The sequence below is a fragment of the Ambystoma mexicanum genome (assembly GCF_040938575.1).
Source record: "Ambystoma mexicanum isolate Mex_15411 chromosome 12 unlocalized genomic scaffold, UKY_AmexF1_1 Mex_chr12_unloc.2, whole genome shotgun sequence".
NCBI lineage: Eukaryota > Metazoa > Chordata > Amphibia > Caudata > Ambystomatidae > Ambystoma > Ambystoma mexicanum.
In genome coordinates, this window is record NW_027182323.1 from 7,516,156 (window position 1) to 7,531,832 (window position 15,677).

The 15,677-nt window shown below is 46.2% G+C and overlaps 3 non-coding genes across 3 annotated transcripts; all 3 read right to left on the reverse strand.

Annotated features, from left to right (window-relative positions):
- Nucleotides 1–352: 352 nt before the first annotated feature.
- On the reverse strand, nt 353–425 carry TRNAM-CAU (transfer RNA methionine (anticodon CAU)). The gene has a single exon. It is a non-coding gene; the product is annotated as a tRNA-Met (tRNA).
- Nucleotides 426–7,550: 7,125 nt separating this feature from the next.
- On the reverse strand, nt 7,551–7,623 carry TRNAM-CAU (transfer RNA methionine (anticodon CAU)). Its single transcript has one exon. It is a non-coding gene; the product is annotated as a tRNA-Met (tRNA).
- Nucleotides 7,624–14,746: 7,123 nt separating this feature from the next.
- Nucleotides 14,747–14,819, reverse strand: TRNAM-CAU (transfer RNA methionine (anticodon CAU)). The gene has a single exon. It is a non-coding gene; the product is annotated as a tRNA-Met (tRNA).
- Nucleotides 14,820–15,677: the final 858 nt, after the last annotated feature.

The window sequence follows — 15,677 nt, forward strand, 5'->3', positions numbered from 1 at the left end:
CGTAATCCGTGATGAGATTCCCCCGGATCCATATATATTGGTTTGAGTGCGGCACCATACGTTGCCTGGATCACATGCTTTTTTACACACGAGCACAAACTATCTTTCTCCTGCACTTTGAATGACATGAGCTGGTAATCCCGCGTTCCTTTGAGATTAATCGAAAACCAGGCCACTGTTACTGCAATTAATGTGATTTATTAATGGATGACTTGATTTATGAATGGATGAATTGGAATGAGAATGTGCAGTGATTTCATGGATCTGCACAACAGCCGAAGGAGAATAATATTTAAAAGTAAAGGTTGAAAAGGCCCGAAGCAGTTAATTCTAATGAATAGTCAAAAGTAAATGCCCTCTGTGAGGCTCGAACTCACGACCTTCAGATTATGAGACTGACGCGCTGCCTACTGCGCTAAGAAGGCACTGTCGTTCTGTACCTCAACACGGCTTATACCAGAAACCCAGGCCAATTGCATTTATGTATATTGGCTTCCATGCTGTCACTGCTATCATTACATTCAAACTCTCCTTAAGACTACCAATAATAGTTTTCAGATTCGATTTTGTTCTGCATATGCTAATGATTCTGCATCTAAAACTTGCCACAATACTACAGAATCGGATAAAAAAAAACAATGTTGAAAAGTAGAACACCTGCTGAGCTCATTTCACCCATAAACATTTTTACTGAAGGTGATTTCCCTTGCAGATAAAGTCGTCTACAACCAGAGAGGGTGAGGGGAGTTAGTCATGCTGATCGAATTTCACCGCTAGACGGCGCAGAAAGTTGTCAACAGTGAAGGAAATGTGATGTATACTAGAATGGCCTGCATCCCTTGCGGTATAGATCCAGGGATGGAGCCAGCCTCCATTTTCTGGTGGGATGCTGGAGGGAAGGTTTGCCTGCTGATCAGCTTCCTGCATGACCACGAGAGTGCGTAAAAGCTGTCATATAGCAGTCAGGCTCGGACTGGGACAAGAAAGACGGCCGGGCACCTAAAAGAAAAGTGGCCAGTCCTTCGCCTCAAAAAGAGGGGCCCTCAAACCAGCATCCGTGAATCACGTCAATTCACAACATTGCATGCACCGGTAAGATAACCAAATGGGCGACTACACCTGCTGCAGAAATCTGTGGAGGCATGTTATGGTATCAGGTGTGACCTGCCTTACAGAGGCAGCTCACATCCTGTAAGCTGGTCTTGAGTACCTGGCACACACTGCCAACAACTCCCACACTTTGTTGGGGCCACCTGTTACCGCTGGCGATACCACAACTCTCTGAACTTGCAGGGCATAGCTCCTGCAAGAACACGTTATGCTCGAGGCCACGCACCGGTATGATAATCCAGTGGGTGAACACACCTGCCGCAGGAATCTGTTGAATTAGGTTGTGTGTCGCACAGGCATCACCCGGCATTACAGAAGAATCACAGATACACCCCACGTTGTGAATGCGAGTACCTGGGCTGGCCCACGCTGCCTCAATCTACCACTCTCCATTGGTGCCACCGCGGACCCCAAGCCAATCCGACAACTCACCCCTGCAAGAACAGGCTATGCATGAAAAGGAGTGGATTAATGCATGTGCTGTACAATTCTGGGGACTGTGATGTGTGCAGTGGTGGAAGTGGAAATACGAAACTAGTGGTACTCTGGCTGCATCCAAAAAGGAGGGAGTGGGATGGCCAAACAGCTGTTGGAGGGGGGTGGGTGGAATGGACTAGGAGGATCACAAACTTTGGCTGAACGCTAAGCGCCACTCTTCAAATTTGATCACATACCTTCCAAGCTTGACTGGGTACAAATAGTTTGGATTTCAAGGCCTTCAGTAATAATGTCTTATAGAGTTTACTTACAAAAAACAGAAATGGCATAATCGAGCCACATGACAACATGTAAATCCGTATAGCAACATGTTAAGCCAAAAGAATATTTTGTGGCTTTAATTTTCACATCCTGAATAGTAAGCTATACGTCCCAGAAGGTGAGATAATGGCAACCTGAAAAATCTATATAAACACACTGTACTTTCAGTGATTTAACACATGCAACAAAATAAGTTGTGCAATAAACACTGATATGGAGATTCATTGTCACAAAATTCCAGCTGGCCCAACTTCCTCCTGCCCATCCATCCATCCATGGATCCATTACTATATACACCAACCTATGCCGTCCATCCATCCATTCATCTATCCATTGGTCAAGGCACTCTGTAGCGCATAAAGGAATTCAGGTGGGAATTCATGAACCTTGAAGAGGGTTTTTCTTTTAAACAGGTGCTTTTTGGTTGGTGAAGCTCTGTTGCTGGCACACAGATAGCTGCATCATAAGAGCAGCAGAGTAAATATGTAAACTTTGTGTCTCAATGATGCTTCTGTGCTTTGCTCTGTTAAGCGAGTCCACTTAAAAAAGGCACATAATTAGGATAATACATTAATGCACTTTCTGGCTCCATATTTACAGTCTCGTTCACAGGACTGAGCAAAATTTGCAGTGAACTGCATGTGCCTGCAGTTTCTGGGGCATTTCCACGTAAAGCGCACTCACATGCTGAGCGGCAATAGACAGGGACTCTATGCCTGCAAAGTTCCCATTGCCATCAACTCTCAGATCCTCCAGCACACGGCTGGCCCTTACAGCAGTCGTGGTGGAAGAAGGGTGCATCAAACTGGCTGTGCTAGGTCAAAACTGTGTGGAGTGTGCTCGGCGTTGAATGAACGAGCCACGTTTCAAGAGACCTAAAACTGAACAGATCTAATCTTTTGCCCTGCATTTCCAAGCACTAATTCAACTTATTTTTTCATCAGAAGCATACACATTGAACCACCATTCTCCAATCTGTCTACCTGCCCCAGGCTAACCACAAGGTACTCTCCCCAGAGAACCGGACCTGATGCATCAGCAGATTAATAATTGCTGGAATGCCTCATCTGCTCGTTGTCCATGAAAGCGATGTTGAAAAAATTTGATTAGTGACATAAAGCAACTACTTTTGGTGCATATTTCAAGATATCAGTCATCAGGTGGAGCGTGCTGTGTTGCTGACCTGCACCAACCATAAAGAAGATCACTGCAGGTAAAAGGGGAGTTTAGAAATAAAAAAAATATTTGTATGCATATGCAGTGTGTATGTGCGTCGCAAATTGATACCAGCACAGGGTGGTTTAGTCTCTCCAAAACATCTCTGCAGTCATGGACCTCGTCTCGGCCGATTTAAATGAACATAAAACACGCAGAATGTGTGGAGGCATGTAGTCCGTTTACACGCACTTCCATGTACTGCACGATCCTACAGAGAGAGAGTTACAGAAATGGGCAGGGCCAGCCGCACAATGGAACTTAATTGTTTGAAAAAGAAACTAAACTCGGAGCATGATTTCCTGAACTATACAGAATGGAACAGACAGTTGTGTTAGATCAAACAAATCATTGAACTCTGCCATGCGTACACTTTAGCGTATTCACTGTTAGAAATGTAAAAGATAAGGGAATGGGATCTTAGGGCACATATTTCTTTAAGATATATAGATTGTTACTGGGACATTTCACTCTGTCAAAAAGGATGTTTTCATGATGTCATGTTCCATTGAAGTATGTGTACATTGGGCAGTTTACCCGCTGGGTATGTCATTTCAGTTATACACACTCTGCTATCTGGTGCTGGGAATTATTTTCTTGTTCATTCAGTTAACTTAATAAAGGTTCATTTTTAACAAATACATATATTTTTAGATTTACTGGTAGCACTAGGAATACTAGTAACAAAAGAATAAAAGTACAAAGCAAGCAAAACTGCAAAATAAACGGTGTGCTCTTAGCGGCATGCCTACAGTGACTTCTAAATGAAGCAATGCTTCAACGGGTCTATGGCATGGATGGCTGCTCTGCTTTCTTTCTCCTTTTGACCTTCAGCACATCTATCCTTTTCAAGAAGTAGCCGGGTCCTTTCTATTCATTTTAAAGAGGTTTCAGACGGCAGCAGCTTCAGGGCAATCACTAGTTAATTTAAGTTGCTTAACAGCAGGGGTCTTTGCATGGAGTGGATGGGCCTCGAGTACTGGGCTTGCAGACGGTCTACAAGCCCAGTCCAGTCCTCCAGAGTAAAAAAAGCTATAAAGGGTAGATGACCTGGCCGGGCACTGGCCCCTTTATTTTATGTTTTTATCTTTACTTACTATTTGTGATCACGTCGGCCCACGTGCATGCACAAATAATGTCTTCTGCTGTCCACCTCGGCTGGGTTGCAGAGCTGGGTTGAGCTAGGCGGAGCCTTCTGTTGGCCTGCTGTAGCTCCGGATAGAGGCCTTGTCGCTGTTGTTACACTTGCAAGTTGCATGTGCTTTGCTTTGCAATAGCCAGAGGGCCAGAGGCCTGCAGGCTGCTACTCCATGTCAAAAATTCCTTCCTTGTTTACCAAATGTGCGGGGGGCTGTCGTGGTGAGTGACCGACCGCACCCAGACCCAGCAGCACAATACACCATGCACATGCGGTCCGCTCACGTGATTGACTGCCAAGCCAGCCCAAGCCACATTGCAGCAGCAGGCCCCTGGCAGTTGCCTGGTCGCTGCCCCGACGCTCACAGCGAGGAGGACTATACACTAGGCAGGTCACCCCGCGCACCACCCTAACCCAAAACAAACATGCACACAACACAGGACAGGAACCGCCCATATCAGAAGGCGAGCTCTCAGCTCTCTCCCTCCCAACCCCCAGGACAATTTGTTACAATTTGGTGTTTAACCTGGCACCACACCGGCAGATGGCTGGGGACACACACTGCCCATCACGGCCTCAGCTATTGTGTGCATTCATCAAAGCAAAGTTAACACTTACTAAGTGTTAACCTTCTTTGATGGATGCCTTCTGCATTCCATCAGCTGTGCGGCGGCGAGTAACTCAGAGCAATATGTAACATTACCTTGCCTAAAGTAACTTAAGTTACTCAATCGCAAAAATAATGTTATATTCCAAACTGGCCCCAGGGTGGCTTGTAAAACTGGCCCCAGGCCATCCCGAGTCCGAATTGCATTCTGCCGGTGGCAGAACGTCCGATAGGGCAGTCCGCCCCTGACAGCAGTGAAGGAAATGAGATGCAAACTACAGTGCCCTGAATCCCCTGAGGTATAAATACAGGGTTTGAGCAACTCTCAACTTTTGTTTGGGGGGAGGTTGCATTTTGGTGGCTGATGGACAGTTTTGAAAAGTGTGTTACAAGTGGAGCCATGCATGGTCACCCAACGCCTAGTGCCCCTCCAAGTGCCTGCAAGCCCACTATCAATTGTGCCTATGTTTTGTGCACTCTTACCTCGGTAACCCACAGCATACAAACGTGTCTCTCTGCACCCGACTGACATGAGGAAAATATGTGAAGCTTAATGTCAGTGCTGATAAGTTTTCTGTGCTGCGAATCAAACAGGGCAACTTCTCGAGACCAGGCGAGATGACTAAAGTTCCCAGCCTATCAAGCAAACATGCATCGGAGTCTCACCAGAACTGGATGTGTGGCCTGCAGGTTATACAGAGAGGTCTGAAGTCAGTCCATTAACCCATTGGGCACTCTTATCTGGTTTCAAACTGGGGACTTGCACATTTCAAATTCAGAGGAGCGCTTCTGGAAAATTAGGTGTTCTGGAATGCAGGTCGGAATCTGTCAGTGACTGGCCATGCAAATAACTTTCAGGTGTGTCATTTATTCTTTGGAGATGACCCCCACACACCGCTCCCTGCCACTCCTGACCCCAGGGGAGTATACAGCATTGCAAGAGTGGGGGAGCGAACCACAAAAAAGTCCTGCAACATGTCCCCCAAACACAGCTTGGAAAATCCAGACTAAACTGACATGCAATCGTTTCCGCCGCGCCATTTGATAAACAACGGCGTGTGCGCTGCAGCTAGAACTTTACTTTCTTAAGTCCCTGAGCGCATTCACTAGTCCGATTTCAGAAATTAGTCAAATCATTTCTTTCTGGAGTCGTACACTCTGACCCCGGAAAGAAATGACCTGACTTCTTTCAGAAGTTCAGACTAGTAAATGCGCGCAGGACTGGAGCTGAAGTCAGAGCATGCAACACTGTCTGGTGTCCATGTCCCTCACCGCTCCAGGCTGCATCTGATGCAGCAGCCCAAAACGAGGTGGGACATGGGCACCTATTTGCCGTGTGCTGTTGGTCGAATGGCAAAACCCTCGTTGTTAGGGTGGACAACTTCACAAAATGGTTTCACAGGACACTGTCCTTGCCCTTCCGAACTCCCAAGCATCCACAATCCCATTTGGCGTGTTATGTGCCCCACCGAGACCTATCAAACCTTGGGGATTGTCCCAGGGTCTCTGGGTTTTCATGCTCTTCTCCGAGTACCTGGGGAAGAGCAAGAAATCTCTGGGTTTGTATGGGCCGGCAATAAAATGCAGTGCCTCTCTTCTCTCATATCTCGTCGGTGATCTGAGGATGGCTGTGTGACAAGCAAGGTAAACAACCCCGCTCAGGCAGAAAAGAGCGACCACCGTGGTATTTGAACACTTAACATCTCTTTGTAATCGTCAGTGAATAGTAATGAGGGGACATTAGTTATTTTGTAGCTCAAAGCCCAAAATTAAGTTGCAGAGAGTTATCCAAGTCTTTGGCTGTTTTCAAGGCAAAAACATTTGAACTGTTTCTCATTTTCAGGCCCCTGCCGGCAGTGAATTCACTGTATCACTGGCACCGTTAACAGCGGTGCCAGTGATTCAGTGGTTCTCAATGGGCACTTACCGTGACTGCGCCAGCTGCAATATCCCGGTAATATCGGGATATCGGGCGGTGGAAGCAGTAAGCTGTGTTTGCTGTTGGCGGCTTACCGGCAAACTCGTAAGGAACACCATAGTCTTTCCGATAAAAGACATGCCGCTACTCTGGGCTGGCAAGTACCCGCCCATTTAAAGCACATTAGTACATAATGCCCCGAGAGTAGATGATGCTAGACTTTGGTTTTTGTGTTGTGTTTCAATGTACAGCTCAGATGAAGCAACTGCAGTTGTCTTGTTCTCGGACCCAAAATGGGATGCTTTCTTGAATCTATAGGTTGCCTTGATAACTAACCGGTAGGCTTTCAAAGGCACTGGACCATTCTTATTGACAGGAGTGGATATCAAGAAAATGGCAGACCTGTGTGATTTTGGGAATTCATTTTTTGAAATCTCCTGTCAACCTTCAACGTAATCCGTGATGAGATTCCCCCGGATCCATATATATTGGTTTGAGTGCGGCACCATACGTTGCCTGGATCACATGCTTTTTTACACACGAGCACAAACTATCTTTCTCCTGCACTTTGAATGACATGAGCTGGTAATCCCGCGTTCCTTTGAGATTAATCGAAAACCAGGCCACTGTTACTGCAATTAATGTGATTTATTAATGGATGACTTGATTTATGAATGGATGAATTGGAGTGAGAATGTGCAGTGATTTCATGGATCTGCACAACAGCCGAAGGAGAATAATATTTAAAAGTAAAGGTTGAAAAGGCCCGAAGCAGTTAATTCTAATGAATAGTCAAAAGTAAATGCCCTCTGTGAGGCTCGAACTCACGACCTTCAGAATATGAGACTGACGCGCTGCCTACTGCGCTAAGAAGGCACTGTCGTTCTGTACCTCAACACGGCTTATACCAGAAACCCAGGCCAATTGCATTTATGTATATTGGCTTCCATGCTGTCACTGCTATCATTACATTCAAACTCTCCTTAAGACTACCAATAATAGTTTTCAGATTCGATTTTGTTCTGCATATGCTAATGATTCTGCATCTAAAACTTGCCACAATACTACAGAATCGGATAAAAAAAAACAATGTTGAAAAGTAGAACACCTGCTGAGCTCATTTCACCCATAAACATTTTTACTGAAGGTGATTTCCCTTGCAGAAAAAGTCGTCTACAACCAGAGAGGGTGAGGGGAGTTAGTCATGCTGATCGAATTTCACCGCTAGACGGCGCAGAAAGTTGTCAACAGTGAAGGAAATGTGATGTATACTAGAATGGCCTGCATCCCTTGCGGTATAGATCCAGGGATGGAGCCAGCCTCCATTTTCTGGTGGGATGCTGGAGGGAAGGTTTGCCTGCTGATCAGCTTCCTGCATGACCACGAGAGTGCGTAAAAGCTGTCATATAGCAGTCAGGCTCGGACTGGGACAAGAAAGACGGCCGGGCACCTAAAAGAAAAGTGGCCAGTCCTTCGCCTCAAAAAGAGGGGCCCTCAAACCAGCATCCGTGAATCACGTCAATTCACAACATTGCATGCACCGGTAAGATAACCAAATGGGCGACTACACCTGCTGCAGAAATCTGTGGAGGCATGTTATGGTATCAGGTGTGACCTGCCTTACAGAGGCAGCTCACATCCTGTAAGCTGGTCTTGAGTACCTGGCACACACTGCCAACAACTCCCACACTTTGTTGGGGCCACCTGTTACCGCTGGCGATACCACAACTCTCTGAACTTGCAGGGCATAGCTCCTGCAAGAACACGTTATGCTCGAGGCCACGCACCGGTATGATAATCCAGTGGGTGAACACACCTGCCGCAGGAATCTGTTGAATTAGGTTGTGTGTCGCACAGGCATCACCCGGCATTACAGAAGAATCACAGATACACCCCACGTTGTGAATGCGAGTACCTGGGCTGGCCCACGCTGCCTCAATCTACCACTCTCCATTGGTGCCACCGCGGACCCCAAGCCAATCCGACAACTCACCCCTGCAAGAACAGGCTATGCATGAAAAGGAGTGGATTAATGCATGTGCTGTACAATTCTGGGGACTGTGATGTGTGCAGTGGTGGAAGTGGAAATACGAAACTAGTGGTACTCTGGCTGCATCCAAAAAGGAGGGAGTGGGATGGCCAAACAGCTGTTGGAGGGGGGTGGGTGGAATGGACTAGGAGGATCACAAACTTTGGCTGAACGCTAAGCGCCACTCTTCAAATTTGATCACATACCTTCCAAGCTTGACTGGGTACAAATAGTTTGGATTTCAAGGCCTTCAGTAATAATGTCTTATAGAGTTTACTTACAAAAAACAGAAATGGCATAATCGAGCCACATGACAACATGTAAATCCGTATAGCAACATGTTAAGCCAAAAGAATATTTTGTGGCTTTAATTTTCACATCCTGAATAGTAAGCTATACGTCCCAGAAGGTGAGATAATGGCAACCTGAAAAATCTATATAAACACACTGTACTTTCAGTGATTTAACACATGCAACAAAATAAGTTGTGCAATAAACACTGATATGGAGATTCATTGTCACAAAATTCCAGCTGGCCCAACTTCCTCCTGCCCATCCATCCATCCATGGATCCATTACTATATACACCAACCTATGCCGTCCATCCATCCATTCATCTATCCATTGGTCAAGGCACTCTGTAGCGCATAAAGGAATTCAGGTGGGAATTCATGAACCTTGAAGAGGGTTTTTCTTTTAAACAGGTGCTTTTTGGTTGGTGAAGCTCTGTTGCTGGCACACAGATAGCTGCATCATAAGAGCAGCAGAGTAAATATGTAAACTTTGTGTCTCAATGATGCTTCTGTGCTTTGCTCTGTTAAGCGAGTCCACTTAAAAAAGGCACATAATTAGGATAATACATTAATGCACTTTCTGGCTCCATATTTACAGTCTCGTTCACAGGACTGAGCAAAATTTGCAGTGAACTGCATGTGCCTGCAGTTTCTGGGGCATTTCCACGTAAAGCGCACTCACATGCTGAGCGGCAATAGACAGGGACTCTATGCCTGCAAAGTTCCCATTGCCATCAACTCTCAGATCCTCCAGCACACGGCTGGCCCTTACAGCAGTAGTGGTGGAAGAAGGGTGCATCAAACTGGCTGTGCTAGGTCAAAACTGTGTGGAGTGTGCTCGGCGTTGAATGAACGAGCCACGTTTCAAGAGACCTAAAACTGAACAGATCTAATCTTTTGCCCTGCATTTCCAAGCACTAATTCAACTTATTTTTTCATCAGAAGCATACACATTGAACCACCATTCTCCAATCTGTCTACCTGCCCCAGGCTAACCACAAGGTACTCTCCCCAGAGAACCGGACCTGATGCATCAGCAGATTAATAATTGCTGGAATGCCTCATCTGCTCGTTGTCCATGAAAGCGATGTTGAAAAAATTTGATTAGTGACATAAAGCAACTACTTTTGGTGCATATTTCAAGATATCAGTCATCAGGTGGAGCGTGCTGTGTTGCTGACCTGCACCAACCATAAAGAAGATCACTGCAGGTAAAAGGGGAGTTTAGAAATAAAAAAAATATTTGTATGCATATGCAGTGTGTATGTGCGTCGCAAATTGATACCAGCACAGGGTGGGTTAGTCTCTCCAAAACATCTCTGCAGTCATGGACCTCGTCTCGGCCGATTTAAATGAACATAAAACACGCAGAATGTGTGGAGGCATGTAGTCCGTTTACACGCACTTCCATGTACTGCACGATCCTACAGAGAGAGAGTTACAGAAATGGGCAGGGCCAGCCGCACAATGGAACTTAATTGTTTGAAAAAGAAACTAAACTCGGAGCATGATTTCCTGAACTATACAGAATGGAACAGACAGTTGTGTTAGATCAAACAAATCATTGAACTCTGCCATGCGTACACTTTAGCGTATTCACTGTTAGAAATGTAAAAGATAAGGGAATGGGATCTTAGGGCACATATTTCTTTAAGATATATAGATTGTTACTGGCACATTTCACTCTGTCAAAAAGGATGTTTTCATGATGTCATGTTCCATTGAAGTATGTGTACATTGGGCAGTTTACCCGCTGGGTATGTCATTTCAGTTATACACACTCTGCTATCTGGTGCTGGGAATTATTTTCTTGTTCATTCAGTTAACTTAATAAAGGTTCATTTTTAACAAATACATATATTTTTAGATTTACTGGTAGCACTAGGAATACTAGTAACAAAAGAATAAAAGTACAAAGCAAGCAAAACTGCAAAATAAACGGTGTGCTCTTAGCGGCATGCCTACAGTGACTTCTAAATGAAGCAATGCTTCAACGGGTCTATGGCATGGATGGCTGCTCTGCTTTCTTTCTCCTTTTGACCTTCAGCACATCTATCCTTTTCAAGAAGTAGCCGGGTCCTTTCTATTCATTTTAAAGAGGTTTCAGACGGCAGCAGCTTCAGGGCAATCACTAGTTAATTTAAGTTGCTTAACAGCAGGGGTCTTTGCATGGAGTGGATGGGCCTCGAGTACTGGGCTTGCAGACGGTCTACAAGCCCAGTCCAGTCCTCCAGAGTAAAAAAAGCTATAAAGGGTAGATGACCTGGCCGGGCACTGGCCCCTTTATTTTATGTTTTTATCTTTACTTACTATTTGTGATCACGTCGGCCCACGTGCATGCACAAATAATGTCTTCTGCTGTCCACCTCGGCTGGGTTGCAGAGCTGGGTTGAGCTAGGCGGAGCCTTCTGTTGGCCTGCTGTAGCTCCGGATAGAGGCCTTGTCGCTGTTGTTACACTTGCAAGTTGCATGTGCTTTGCTTTGCAATAGCCAGAGGGCCAGAGGCCTGCAGGCTGCTACTCCATGTCAAAAATTCCTTCCTTGTTTACCAAATGTGCGGGGGGCTGTCGTGGTGAGTGACCGACCGCACCCAGACCCAGCAGCACAATACACCATGCACATGCGGTCCGCTCACGTGATTGACTGCCAAGCCAGCCCAAGCCACATTGCAGCAGCAGGCCCCTGGCAGTTGCCTGGTCGCTGCCCCGACGCTCACAGCGAGGAGGACTATACACTAGGCAGGTCACCCCGCGCACCACCCTAACCCAAAACAAACATGCACACAACACAGGACAGGAACCGCCCATATCAGAAGGCGAGCTCTCAGCTCTCTCCCTCCCAACCCCCAGGACAATTTGTTACAATTTGGTGTGTAACCTGGCACCACACCGGCAGATGGCTGGGGACACACTGCCCATCACGGCCTCAGCTATTGTGTGCATTCATCAAAGCAAAGTTAACACTTACTAAGTGTTAACCTTCTTTGATGGATGCCTTCTGCATTCCATCAGCTGTGCGGCGGCGAGTAACTCAGAGCAATATGTAACATTACCTTGCCTAAAGTAACTTAAGTTACTCAATCGCAAAAATAATGTTATATTCCAAACTGGCCCCAGGGTGGCTTGTAAAACTGGCCCCAGGCCATCCCGAGTCCGAATTGCATTCTGCCGGTGGCAGAACGTCCGATAGGGCAGTCCGCCCCTGACAGCAGTGAAGGAAATGAGATGCAAACTACAGTGCCCTGAATCCCCTGAGGTATAAATACAGGGTTTGAGCAACTCTCAACTTTTGTTTGGGGGGAGGTTGCATTTTGGTGGCTGATGGACAGTTTTGAAAAGTGTGTTACAAGTGGAGCCATGCATGGTCACCCAACGCCTAGTGCCCCTCCAAGTGCCTGCAAGCCCACTATCAATTGTGCCTATGTTTTGTGCACTCTTACCTCGGTAACCCACAGCATACAAACGTGTCTCTCTGCACCCGACTGACATGAGGAAAATATGTGAAGCTTAATGTCAGTGCTGATAAGTTTTCTGTGCTGCGAATCAAACAGGGCAACTTCTCGAGACCAGGCGAGATGACTAAAGTTCCCAGCCTATCAAGCAAACATGCATCGGAGTCTCACCAGAACTGGATGTGTGGCCTGCAGGTTATACAGAGAGGTCTGAAGTCAGTCCATTAACCCATTGGGCACTCTTATCTGGTTTCAAACTGGGGACTTGCACATTTCAAATTCAGAGGAGCGCTTCTGGAAAATTAGGTGTTCTGGAATGCAGGTCGGAATCTGTCAGTGACTGGCCATGCAAATAACTTTCAGGTGTGTCATTTATTCTTTGGAGATGACCCCCACACACCGCTCCCTGCCACTCCTGACCCCAGGGGAGTATACAGCATTGCAAGAGTGGGGGAGCGAGCCACAAAAAAGTCCTGCAACATGTCCCCCAAACACAGCTTGGAAAATCCAGACTAAACTGACATGCAATCGTTTCCGCCGCGCCATTTGATAAACAACGGCGTGTGCGCTGCAGCTAGAACTTTACTTTCTTAAGTCCCTGAGCGCATTCACTAGTCCGATTTCAGAAATTAGTCAAATCATTTCTTTCTGGAGTCGTACACTCTGACCCCGGAAAGAAATGACCTGACTTCTTTCAGAAGTTCAGACTAGTAAATGCGCGCAGGACTGGAGCTGAAGTCAGAGCATGCAACACTGTCTGGTGTCCATGTCCCTCACCGCTCCAGGCTGCATCTGATGCAGCAGCCCAAAACGAGGTGGGACATGGGCACCTATTTGCCGTGTGCTGTTGGTCGAATGGCAAAACCCTCGTTGTTAGGGTGGACAACTTCACAAAATGGTTTCACAGGACACTGTCCTTGCCCTTCCGAACTCCCAAGCATCCACAATCCCATTTGGCGTGTTATGTGCCCCACCGAGACCTATCAAACCTTGGGGATTGTCCCAGGGTCTCTGGGTTTTCATGCTCTTCTCCGAGTACCTGGGGAAGAGCAAGAAATCTCTGGGTTTGTATGGGCCGGCAATAAAATGCAGTGCCTCTCTTCTCTCATATCTCGTCGGTGATCTGAGGATGGCTGTGTGACAAGCAAGGTAAACAACCCCGCTCAGGCAGAAAAGAGCGACCACCGTGGTATTTGAACACTTAACATCTCTTTGTAATCGTCAGTGAATAGTAATGAGGGGACATTAGTTATTTTGTAGCTCAAAGCCCAAAATTAAGTTGCAGAGAGTTATCCAAGTCTTTGCCTGTTTTCAAGGCAAAAACATTTGAACTGTTTCTCATTTTCAGGCCCCTGCCGGCAGTGAATTCACTGTATCACTGGCACCGTTAACAGCGGTGCCAGTGATTCAGTGGTTCTCAATGGGCACTTACCGTGACTGCGCCAGCTGCAATATCCCGGTAATATCGGGATATCGGGCGGTGGAAGCAGTAAGCTGTGTTTGCTGTTGGCGGCTTACCGGCAAACTCGTAAGGAACACCATAGTCTTTCCGATAAAAGACATGCCGCTACTCTGGGCTGGCAAGTACCCGCCCATTTAAAGCACATTAGTACATAATGCCCCGAGAGTAGATGATGCTAGACTTTGGTTTTTGTGTTGTGTTTCAATGTACAGCTCAGATGAAGCAACTGCAGTTGTCTTGTTCTCGGACCCAAAATGGGATGCTTTCTTGAATCTATAGGTTGCCTTGATAACTAACCGGTAGGCTTTCAAAGGCACTGGACCATTCTTATTGACAGGAGTGGATATCAAGAAAATGGCAGACCTGTGTGATTTTGGGAATTCATTTTTTGAAATCTCCTGTCAACCTTCAACGTAATCCGTGATGAGATTCCCCCGGATCCATATATATTGGTTTGAGTGCGGCACCATACGTTGCCTGGATCACATGCTTTTTTACACACGAGCACAAACTATCTTTCTCCTGCACTTTGAATGACATGAGCTGGTAATCCCGCGTTCCTTTGAGATTAATCGAAAACCAGGCCACTGTTACTGAAATTAATGTGATTTATTAATGGATGACTTGATTTATGAATGGATGAATTGGAGTGAGAATGTGCAGTGATTTCATGGATCTGCACAACAGCCGAAGGAGAATAATATTTAAAAGTAAAGGTTGAAAAGGCCCGAAGCAGTTAATTCTAATGAATAGTCAAAAGTAAATGCCCTCTGTGAGGCTCGAACTCACGACCTTCAGATTATGAGACTGACGCGCTGCCTACTGCGCTAAGAAGGCACTGTCGTTCTGTACCTCAACACGGCTTATACCAGAAACCCAGGCCAATTGCATTTATGTATATTGGCTTCCATGCTGTCACTGCTATCATTACATTCAAACTCTCCTTAAGACTACCAATAATAGTTTTCAGATTCGATTTTGTTCTGCATATGCTAATGATTCTGCATCTAAAACTTGCCACAATACTACAGAATCGGATAAAAAAAAACAATGTTGAAAAGTAGAACACCTGCTGAGCTCATTTCACCCATAAACATTTTTACTGAAGGTGATTTCCCTTGCAGATAAAGTCGTCTACAACCAGAGAGGGTGAGGGGAGTTAGTCATGCTGATCGAATTTCACCGCTAGACGGCGCAGAAAGTTGTCAACAGTGAAGGAAATGTGATGTATACTAGAATGGCCTGCATCCCTTGCGGTATAGATCCAGGGATGGAGCCAGCCTCCATTTTCTGGTGGGATGCTGGAGGGAAGGTTTGCCTGCTGATCAGCTTCCTGCATGACCACGAGAGTGCGTAAAAGCTGTCATATAGCAGTCAGGCTCGGACTGGGACAAGAAAGACGGCCGGGCACCTAAAAGAAAAGTGGCCAGTCCTTCGCCTCAAAAAGAGGGGCCCTCAAACCAGCATCCGTGAATCACGTCAATTCACAACATTGCATGCACCGGTAAGATAACCAAATGGGCGACTACACCTGCTGCAGAAATCTGTGGAGGCATGTTATGGTATCAGGTGTGACCTGCCTTACAGAGGCAGCTCACATCCTGTAAGCTGGTCTTGAGTACCTGGCACACACTGCCAACAACTCCCACACTTTGTTGGGGCCACCTGTTACCGCTGGCGATACCACAACTCTCT